This window comes from Staurois parvus, unplaced genomic scaffold (assembly GCF_062004578.1).
Source record: "Staurois parvus isolate SC_StPar_1 unplaced genomic scaffold, SC_StPar_1.0 ptg000883l, whole genome shotgun sequence".
In the NCBI taxonomy this organism is placed as follows: domain Eukaryota; kingdom Metazoa; phylum Chordata; class Amphibia; order Anura; family Ranidae; genus Staurois; species Staurois parvus.
Genome location: NW_028318679.1, coordinates 224,974 through 235,764, shown reverse-complemented (window position 1 = coordinate 235,764; position 10,791 = coordinate 224,974). Strand labels below are relative to the sequence as shown.

Below are 10,791 nucleotides of genomic sequence, written 5' to 3'. Positions count from 1 at the left end.
GGTTTTTATGAAGGTTAAGAGGTTTTGCCTTTAGGTCAGCTGCTTTTTCCTGCACTACTTAGAGCTTGTATACTTTTTGCCATTTATGAAATTAGTATTTGGGTGAATTGCATTTCTATCTAATGCATGCAGCCTTTTATTTTTTTTTATTTATAGCACTGACATTTCATTTTAAAATACTCTGCTGACTATACAAATACAACTGTGAAGCCCTACTCAAAAAATATGGTAGGCACACAGAACCCAAGGGTACATTATTGTTGTAGCCCAATAAATGATTAGGATCAAATCTAATGGTTTGATCTCAAGAGCTGACATTTTTAAATAAAAACCATTAACACTTTAAATTTGCTATTTTAAGCATTTTTTTTTTATTAAGCACATTCCACAGTACAAAGCTTTTGATAAACAATATATGTACAGTTCCAATATGCTATTCATACATATATGCCGAAACAGCAGATAAACACAGGAAAATTCCAGTGCTTGGCGTTATACTTTTAGTTTACATATGCCCAGTAGTAGTTAGCAAAATATTGAAGAAGCAACCAGATTATTAACATATATAGGGAATCAAATTAAACCTGTAGGGGTCACAAACAATATTAAAACTATTCAAACAAGTTTCATGGAGATACATGTATCTTTGAAGACAAGCATTATATATGCCATATTTACTGCAATGTTCTTTAAACTCTGTAAAAGATTGGTCGGTTATACAGAATGAAGCAACTTGCATAAACTGCTCTAAATTTTACACAAGTGACAGGAGCACATTGCTTTTGGAGGCTTTTCATACCTGTTAAAATGTAACTAATTTACCTAATAAACTAGTCTTAACATTCTGTCTCACTCTCCCTATCAATTACACATGTCCCACATATGAATGCAGATCCCAATTCAGTGCATCACGCACGTCTATATGCTGCGTCATACCCAAGGCCCGAAGACATTTTAGTATTTCTGTGACTCAACAGGACAGCATTACTACACCTCTATGGCAAAAACATACACATGTAGGATGCAGTATTGCAGGTGTTCAAGGAGAAACTCTTAATTACACCCCATGGCAAAGACACGTTTGGGTGTAGAACTATGAGCTAGTCGGCCTACAGGGAAGGAAAAAGACAAACATCCAGTTGTAGGCCTTGGTGTTTAGGCATTAGTGATGCAATGATCCAAGGTCTGCTTCAGGATATATGTTGTTAATATGGAGAAAGAAGAGGTTTTTGTTAGGCTTGCTCTCTAAAAGAATACCTATCCTTTAAACAGTAGCATGTGGCATTTCAAACAAGTAAGAGCAATCTGTTATTGGAGAGGGTGAGAAAGGCCTGACATGCATGGTTTATCTGAAAGCATAGTTATCCTTTAAATAGCACAGAAAACAATAATGCTTATAACTCAAAAGCAAAATTTTTAGACATGTAAAAAAAGGTTTTTAGTCTCCACGTTTCCCCTGGCTGCAGATTTGTCTTACAGCTAAAATGCATCTTGAAAAAAGAGCAAGTTCCCCCTTGAAGACCAACTCTTGGCTTTCCCCATGATAATTTATACTTAATAGTTTTTATACTTGCCTTTTCCAGATGTCTTCAGGATGGTGTGATGCATAGACTCAACGTCCAATCTTCTAGTTCTAAATGAATCTCTGAATCTTTACGCTCTGATTTACTTTAATCATCAGGGCAGAGATCTTCTCCCCCCACCCCATTAAGAGTACTATTTCTGATCACTGAGGCAGACTTGTTAGCTTTTCTATTAAACAGGACAATATGCATCTTATGATGCTTAGCTGAAAGAGAAACCTGAAAAAGTAGTGAAAAACCTTTAAATGGATTTAGTGAGCAGTAATGGGGCTGTCAATTTGTTTCTGACGTTTGGTATACCCACACTTAGTAACCTGGCTCACATCCAAACAGGTTGATTGAAATTTCAGATTAAGTTTCCATGCACACTGGCAAAAAAAAAAAAACTCCACTGCTCTTGGCAGAAAAAAAAAAAATGTTTTTTAGTTTTTTGTACTAGCGTTTAGAAACGTTTAGCTTTATTTCTGCCAGAAAAAAAAACACTCAAAAATGCAAAACAGAATGTTTTATTTCCTGCCTCTACTCAGCTTAAAAAAAAACATCTTTAGACTACCTAATGTGCATGCTACTACAGACAAAACGCTAAACTCCTCTAGGAACAGCGGTATTTTTAAGCCAGTGTGCATAGAGCATAAGCATGTGTGACACTGCACAGTCTGAAATTGAGGTTCTTAAAAACAAAAATGTAGGAGAAACAGAAGAGTGGCCCCAACAACAGTCTAAAACACCTTAAAGTAACAATGTCAAGAAAAAAAAGTTAGACAGAGGCATTATATGCAAAATGTGCCATATTTAATGACAGGGTTATAGGAAACACATTTTACACAAGTAAAAGTATAATCTGATAACTAGGTTTAACAGTTGCCAACAGTTTTACTGGACATTACCAACAGTCAGATTAGCATTCACTAGGAGCACTGGTAGAAGAAGTTTGCCTAATGTAAAAAAATAACCTACTCTTCAAGCACAGAGAGCTTGCTATCCCCACACATAAAAGCATTGTGGGCATTTCAATGGTGTGCTTAAGATGGATGACTATAACAGTTATCCTAGTTGAAACAATCAACTTTTAGACATCAAATACTTAAAGCATAATACATATTTGTGCTTATATACATTGTGAGAACCTCAGGAACCCTATTTTACAAATATTACTTTACATCTTTAGTGTGTTTTTTTACCACTAAAGTTGTAAGGCAGTTAAGTAGTATTTAGAATATACATATTAATGGCATATTAATAACCTATTCACAAGTTTATGCAAAAGTTTTCTACACTTAAATCAAAAACAAATTCAAGATAAACAGAATTACCAGGAAATAGCCAGTTTTAATTCAAAAATTGCTGAAAATCAGCATGCTTAAAGTTATCAATAAATGAACTTACTTGAACCTCAAAAGTTAATTTAAAACACAATTACATAAAATGGTCTGTTGTAAATAACTTTGGCACAAATTAGGAACATAAACTAAACACTTTTTTTGTTAAAAGGTTTACCTATACTGGAATACTGCCAATATTATCCTCTTTAAAGTGCAACAACTGCCACCCCATCGATAGAACAAGAATTCCCAAATGATATATACTCTATGTATCAATACTCTGTGGGATTTCTGTATGTTCTGGTTTCACAAAAAGGAAACAATCCTAATGCTTGTATTCTCAGACATTTACCAATAAGTCCCAATTTGATTGGTTGCATCACATTTCCTTTCGGTCTTTCAGGACTACAAGTGAGTAATATATACGTTAATAATCTTGCATGTGATTCACATATAACACAGGATTAACAGAATATATTATTCCAATGCAATTTGTAGATGGAAGAGAACTTTCTGTGGTGCATAAATAACAGATTCTTGAAGTAGTTCATATAACAAGACACAGGTTATAGCTCCTACAGAAACTTGTTTTAGTCAGGTTTATCACATTCACTGTTGCACTGTGGAAACTCATCGATTTCTCTTTTCTACTACTCATTATAGAAATAAAGCAAAATTCTGACTGGTTACTATGCCAACACCACTACTTCCCATTGTATCAGTTCTTATAAATCAGCCTCAATATATATCAAAATGTTACACGGTATAGAATTACAAAGGCCATCTACACTAGATCTGTGCAGAGACCACATCATTTGGAAGGTGCAATTTTTCAGATGACAGCTATCATAAATGTAACAATGAAATGCCACACTTCTGTAACAGACCATAAAAGTTCCAGTGACAGATCCACTTTAGGTTATTTTCAATTTACAGCTTACCATTTCCTATTTTTTTGTAACAATCTCACAGTGGGGTGAACTAGAGGGGTTAGTGCAAAATAACTATGCACTTTTTATATTGTTTACAATTAGGACGAACACAAACCAGGACTCTTAAATACACAGCTGCTACAAAAACAAATTGCTGTCAACCAATTAACACAATGGTATATGTGTACAAGTCTAAAAGTATTCCAAAAATAGCAATAATTGGCATATATTTTAATTAGTTACCACATACATGCTGAACAAAAATATGCTGTGTTTAAAGGTTTAAAAAAAAAACACAAAGTACAATTTGGATATGTTTGGCACCCACACTATTGGAAAACATTCTTCATGAAAGTCACCAAGTGCAAAACAAATGAAGTTGCATGATTTCAAAACTTCTCTTTCAGCAAATGCTTACTTCTTAAAATTTACAGGTTCACCTCTGGGTTTTCCAATGCAGTTACAAGAACATCATTTCATCAAGTTCTGTTCATTAGGGTGTGGTAAATTCTAGTAGCTGGAAGTACATGGGATAAGATTTAAAGGTTGGTTAAAGATTCATCTTTTCTTCAGTGCGGCACCATTATTTCTGATAATTACTTGTACATGAGCTTCTAACCACATCCACATATCCAGTACAGTAGTTCAGAATAGCTAGTCCCTAGGAACAAATAGAACAAATCAGAGCTGTGGAAACATAATGGACAGCCTTCTTTCTATAGACGCAGCTTACTATTTTCTGTTTATTTGCATCCATGATAAAAAAAAAAAAAAAAAAAAGAAGAAGAAATGTGACCATTTGGATATCAAGTATTTGTGGGTGCAGTTACTAAGCCTTATTCTGACATTTCATACATCCAGAAAACAAAAACATGTTTCAATGCTGCTTTACATATAATATACTGAAATATGAATTCTCCTTGAACATCTGCTAAAATTCCATCAAAGATTCTAAAGCAAATGAAACATTCAGAATGCTGTATAACAGGGTGGATTTGATTTAAATCAAACTGATTTAAATCACGATTTAAATCACTAGTCAGTAAGGCTTGATTTAAATCAAAGTTTTCTACATAGACTAATTCTTGCTGGTATAACTTTAATATGCAAGTAGATGAAGATTTTTAGAATAACTTTTCATATTAGATTTTTTATCCCCAGTTTAATAGGTTAATCATTCATATTTGGACAACTTTTCTGTTGTACTTAGGAAGGAGAAAAATAATCATTACCTTAATAACAATTTAAATAGATTTATTCAACTGAAACAATAACATTACAGCATAAATTATTTGCTTAAACATCCATGTTTGTTAACTAATTTGGCTAAACAAAATATATATATTGTAAGAAACTTAGACTGTCAGCCCCTTCCTCCTCACACTTAGTTTCACTTTCTTCTTGTGCAGATCTATTCCACTCCAAACAATCAGAAAAATGTTTCTATTCTATTCACTGAACTTCTTGAAACTTAGCACTGAAGGGGTTGATTCTGTATTCATAGGTTTGTAGAAGTTAGGATTAAGGTCTTTTTCTTAACTCTGTTCATGTTATAACATTTTTGCTGTGAAGAAGAGGCATGTGATCTCCGCTGAGTCAAATTCAGGTTTGAGAACTGCAAAAGTAAACCAAGCATCTGTGATAATATCTTGTAGGCAGAGAAACTGCCCAATAATCTTACAAAAACCTCTGGAAGAGCATGACATTGTGAATGGATTAATGGAATTTATTTACCAAAAAAATTAAACATATACAGCCTTATTCTACATAATTAAAAAACTAATCTTTATTTCATGATGGAATAACCTTTGGATGGTAATATATTTTCCTCAAAAAGCATTTTATTCAAAAAAATCTGATTTAAATCAAAAAAATCCGATTTAAATAAAAAAAAAATCCAATTTTTTTTAAAAAAATCATTGATTTTTATCCACCCTGCTGTATATGTTCTGAGTGACCTTGCAGATTGTATACAGAGATTGTGAGTTTGAAAACACTTGGGTCTTTTAAGGTCTAAGATTGGGCAGTTGCCCACACTTTAGGCCCTTGAACAGATTGGTTTAAGCCTTGAATCAGTGGAGCTAAAAATAAAGATTTTTTTTTATGCGTTCATGTATCCCTTAAATGGACAATAGAGCAGCAGTATTATTTATGATACACAGTGCTTTAGCAAACCAAATGCTGCTCATTTAAAGGTTTATGTGTACTTTAAAAACCTAGACCTTGGCTCTACGGTGTTATTTGAGTAATGGATTTTTTTTTTTTTTAAAAGGATATGCCACCTTGCCCGTTTAAGTGATAAAGTGACAGTTTGCAAAGTGGCCAACTGACCCATTAATACCTTGCCGGCACTCCACTACCACGCCTTACTCGGCCGCAGAGGGCACTTAAAGTATAGTTACATATTCTTAACACACAGTAAAGAGGCTTTAAAATAAGCATTCAATCACCTCAGCTTTCACTCAGTTACTAACTGCTCGGAAACACCTTGGTTATTTTACATTAGGAATTGTGCAAAAATGAATTTTAAGAGTTAACAATAAAGGCACTGAAACCTGTACAACATGCGTCGGGGGCTATTATTTAATGGAGATGCAGCAGCTGCACACTCTCCTGTGCATACAAGTTTGGCAGACTTGCAAGGACAGGTGCATGGCCCTGAACATTGACCATCTTGCATTTGGGGCCGAGCAACTGTTCCTGCATAAATGTCTAACATGGAGGTACGGGCATATCTGATTAGTTGTTCAAGCATCTCCATTGACTAATATTAGAGATGGTTTCAACCCTTTCCCTGTACATGTGTAAATGCAAAGTTTAGGCCTAAAGTCAAACCCCCCAAACATATTTTCTAAAAACAAAAACCCTGCTGAATAAAATAGTGGCAGTTAATTTTTTTATATCACATGATATTTGTGCAACTCTATCAAAGCCATATTTTATTTTTTTTTCAGTAAAAATACTGTAAATTTTAATCATCATTAAGGAGAAAAGAATAAACCACCACAGGTTAAAAAAAAAAAAAGCCCCCAGCCTCTATACAACCGAAGCATTGTGAAATACAAAAAACAGTTTCTTAAAAGAAGGAACCGCCAACCAAACCCTCTAGGCTGAGGTAATGGCCCCCAAAAAGGTCACCTTTCAAGCAAGGTTCGCCAAGGAAATCTCAGGGACAGGTTCAAAGGGAAGCTTCTGAAACACAGAAAGTACCAAAGTAAGGCTCCACAACCTCACAGGCACTCATTAGGTGAGCATTGTAAGTATATCCCTTCACAGAAGCCCTCACCAGAGAATAAGAAGTGAAATGTGTTAAACGATAAAGCCAAGGCCGATATTTGACCCTTTAATGTACTCAAGTCCAGTCACTGGTACAGACACGACTGCAAGAAGGCAAGTATATGTCCAACAGGGTTGTCAACAAAGATGGAGAAGAAAGAGAAGTGCGCCAGACTAAGTGCAGTATGAATATAAAAGTTGAATGAATATAAAAGTTTATTGCACACAAGATTATAAAAACTCACAAGACGTGGGTAGATATCAGGCATCAATATATAAGGAGGAGGATGTCATCTGTGCTGCACCTCACAAATGGACGTTGCTGGGAATCCGTTCTGATGTCACTTCCTGCCCGGTGGCCATCTTGGATGTGCCTCAAGCTGGCTACTGTACCCACGCTGATGTGAGAGATCAGCAGTGCCTGCCCTGGATCCCGGTTCTTATCTGCGCCGCGACTCCCGGTTACTGCGCCTGCCATCCTCGCCTCCTCCTGTGGGACCCGCCTAGAGCGCCAGCCACGCAACACCTTGGCATTACAGCCATCCATTTGTGAGGTGCAGCACAGATGACATCCTCCTCCTTCTATATTGATACCCGATATCTACCCACGTCTTGTGAGTTTTTATAATCTTGTGTGCAATAAACTTTTATATTCATACTGCACTTAGTCTGGCGCACTTCTCTTTCTTCTCCATTTACCACAGAGTCCGGTTTACTCTAGAAAGTGCAAGCCTCACGACAGTGTCTACATTGCAGCGTTGTATATATATGTATACACATATATATACCATCTATCTCAATCCAGTACTGTTTGCATCACAAGGCCTTTTTTCCCCTCCTTTCCCTACCCCCCTCCCCTCCCCCCACCACTAAAGCTGCATCATCTACTTGTTGCCCCTTTATTACTGGCATGTATGATTATATATCTTAATTTCTGTTTACTGGATTATTTTGTTTAAGGTTTGCTGAGTGAACGTTATGTCCACTACAAATTCTCTTGCGCCAATTGCATTTTATTTTTGTCAACAAAGATGAAACCTCTGCTCCTCAAACTTGGCAAAAAAGGCTTTACAATTTCAACAGTGAAGCATGCAAGGGGTCACCTACGTAGTGTTCAAAAACTTGTGAATGACAGTCCCTCAGGACTTGGGCTTTAACAGCCATGTTAAAACCATTGATTGAGAAGGATGGAAGATTGACCCTTGAGAAAGGTCTTGCTGGTTAAGAGGAGGCCAAGGTGGTGGTGGTGGTGGGGGGATCTTGAGGGTGGGTGCAGGAGAGGGTGTCCGCTAGAATCCACAAGGTTCCCAAGTACCATAACCCCCGGGCTAATTTTGAGCAACAAGAATCACTGTTACTCCTTCCTCACCACACATCTGGTGTTAAAGAGGTAGTAGCTGGAGCAGGGGAAAAGCACAGATCAAGTCAACCTGAGCCCACACCATTCAGTGTGAATGCTAGAGGATCTCTGGCCCTGGCTACAAACCTGTGCATTATTTTTATTTTAATACAGATGACAGAAAATATATGTCCAGAGTTCTCCACCTACAACAGTGTCTGTGTAGTGACCAATCCCTGGATTTGACTGCTGATGACTGAGGAAGACAATTTCCCCATACTTGGGATAAGCATAGCGGAGATGCAAAGCACATGGAATTGTGCCTAGGAAAGGGTCATGTTTGCTTCGGTTTGGGTAGTATGACTTCTTGTACCTACTTGATTGATGTAAGCCACAGAACTCTCATCAAGCACCCTGAAAGAGATTTGTCCAATGGAGAAGGGATAGTCGTATCCCTTAGTTCCAGGCCAATATTCCCCACTCATTCCTGAAAGGGGTTGTAAAGTAAGTGGTTGCTGAAATGACCACCAGATGGAGACCAGAACGACCCAGAACCAGAGCACCAGGTAGCTCCATAAAGGATCCAATGATTTAATTGAACAATCACTTCTGTTCTTTGATGTGATTGTGTAACCTCCCTAGCGGTATTCCTGAGTGTAGCTCGGGGTAAAATGTCAGTACCAAAAACGGTAACCCCGAGCTACACTCGGGCTTACCATGCGGCGCTGCATAGGGAGTCCCTGCAGAGCTTACCTTGTCCTTCGCTCCCGCAATATGTCCCCTGCAGCGTCCCCGGCCATCTCCTCCGGCCGATGCCGGCATCCGACTTCTGTGTTCCGGTCCCTGTGACGTCAGGACGTACGGGCGCCGGCGGCGAGAAATTTGAACATTTTAAAAAATGTCATTTTTTTCCAAACAAATTTTATATAGTAAAACATTGCTGTTTCAACCCATTTCACATACATTTTGTCCCTAGTGCTTTGTCCTGTGCCCTGCCTGCATTTTTACTGTTCTTTCTGCCTGGAAACTGAGAAACTTCCATGGCGTCCAAAAAGCGTCCCTTTAGGTCAAAAGTGGTTTTAGACCAGCTAGAGAACAGCGATAGTAAATTAGAACCACTTGCAGAATTGAGTGATGATTTGTGGGGAAATTTGTCATCAGACACTGAAAACGATTTGGCGACTTTGCTCAGCGATGTGCGAACTTGGCGCTATATTTCAAATTTCAGTGTTTTTGGTTTGATTATATTATTGAATTAAATGTATTATATTATTTTTTATGATTATTTATTAAATTATAATTTATGATTTCGTGTTTCAAATTTTATCATACCCGGGATGTTTAATAGACTCTTGTTCGGACAGATTTCAGTGAGTTATTCCTAAAAATTACAGGCTACAATAAAAAAACTACATATTTCCATGCAAAATAATGGTACCGCTTTCAGCACCAAAAATCTGAAATAATCATACCGCTAGGGAGGTTAATAAAGTGTTGAACACTTTATAGAGCTCCCAGGTGTGCCATGACATCCTTTTCTCTTAGTTCCAGAACACTGATCGGAAGTACAGCATCCCTCGACAACCAAATCATTGGACTATGGCAATACTCAGGAACTCTCACCAGTCCAAGAAGTTGGCATCCATGGGAAGAACCATCCAAGACGACAGGAAGGCTTTCCCCAGACCCAGCGTTGCACTGGATATCCAGAGAGAGCCAAGCCCTAGCAACAGGCACATGGGAAGATCCAGAGAGTGAACTGTCCAGTTCCATGTGGCAAGCATGTTGAGCTTTAATGGCATGGGAATTTAACTCTGCATATGGTGTCACCTCAAAAGGAGGACTCCATCAAGCTCAGGAGCCTCATGCAGAAACTCACAGGGGGAGGGATCTCTTGGACCGAAAGGTCTGTACCTGGGAACAGAGAGTAGCAATCTTGTCTTGAGGGAGGAAAACCCTGACCTAGTCCGTGTCCAGAATCAGACCAAGACACTCCAGGCACTGAGTCAACTCCAACAAAGAGTTTTGGCAGTTGAGGAGCCATTCGAAGCTCTGTAAAGTTTGTATTGTCTTCTGTACACTGACTGTTCAGGACTGAGCAACCAATACCAGACTGCCCAGATAGCCCAAAATGTGTACTCCCTGTGAGCAGAGCACAGCAAGGACTGGTGCCAAACACCACTGGCCCCATGCAACCGTGCACAGTTCAAAGGTGGAGCCACAAACTAAAAATGTTGATCCCCTTTAGCAAAAGGCAGAAAGTACTGGTGCTCTGGGGAAGTGGGAATTAAAATGTGATGTCTACTGAAGCCAGATATACCCCCAGGTGAAGAGCTGTG

The 10,791-nt window shown here is 38.0% G+C and overlaps 1 protein-coding gene across 1 annotated transcript in view; it reads right to left on the bottom strand.

Annotated features, from left to right (window-relative positions):
* Positions 1-347: 347 nt before the first annotated feature.
* The window catches only part of FBXW11 (F-box and WD repeat domain containing 11), a 215,980-nt gene continuing 205,536 nt past the window's right edge, over positions 348-10,791 (bottom strand). Inside the window, exon 11 of the mRNA XM_089656046.1 lies at positions 348-4,498. The gene's annotated coding sequence lies outside the window, so the exon portion shown is untranslated. The remainder of the gene's footprint in view (positions 4,499-10,791) is intronic.